Source organism: Limulus polyphemus, unplaced genomic scaffold (genome assembly GCF_000517525.1).
Source record: "Limulus polyphemus unplaced genomic scaffold, Limulus_polyphemus-2.1.2 Scaffold1215, whole genome shotgun sequence".
Taxonomy (NCBI): Eukaryota; Metazoa; Arthropoda; class Merostomata; order Xiphosura; family Limulidae; genus Limulus; species Limulus polyphemus.
Window position 1 is genome coordinate 66319 of NW_013666825.1, and position 795 is coordinate 67113.

Here is a 795-nt window from a genome sequence, read left to right on the forward strand (position 1 = left end):
AAAAGAAGATAAATGTTAAAGAAAACAATTAGTATTTTTCTTTTTGTTAGGTTGTCGTTGTTTAACAGCTTTCCTGCCAGAAGAGAATGTAAGATTGGAAATTTGTCCCCTTCACTGTGGTGTTTTCAATAATTATTACACATGTTATAATCTTCTTTTATTGTTTACTAGCTGAGTTACCCGGCGTTGCGCGGTGAAAATTTAGATTTGAAATGTATAGATTAGTATTTTGTTCAACAAATTATTCAGTAAGTAGACAAAAGCTGTGATGCGAGAAATAAAAAAAAACATTTAATCAAACAAAGCTTTATTTGAAATTAGATCGTGTTTGAGCTTGTCTTGTTGTCTGAGCCTGAAGTCGTACATCATGTTGCTCCTCTGTTTCTTGCTCTCTGTAAGTTACTTGTCTTAGTTTTTGTGCATGAAGTCTGGCTTGATGTTTTTCAGAAGTTTCTTGTTTTCTATATTCAGCTTGCCTTGATGATTCTGACTGAACTCTGGTTTTGTGCTGTTCAACAGTTTCTTGCTGTCTTTGAGTAGCCTGCCTTTCAGCTTGAGCTCGAAGTCTAACTTTACGTTGTTCCAAAGTCTCTTCCTGTATTTAAGCAGCCTGTCTTGCAGCTTGTACTTGAAGTCTTTGATTGCGTTCTTCTTCTGTTTCAGCTGCTCTTTGTGCTTGAATTCTTTTAGCGGCAGAAGACCTACCATAGGAAGGGCATTTCTTGGGTCGCATAATCACCTGTATCACTAAACAATAATTTGTAATTGACAAAGTTACTAAATCATTTATAAAAC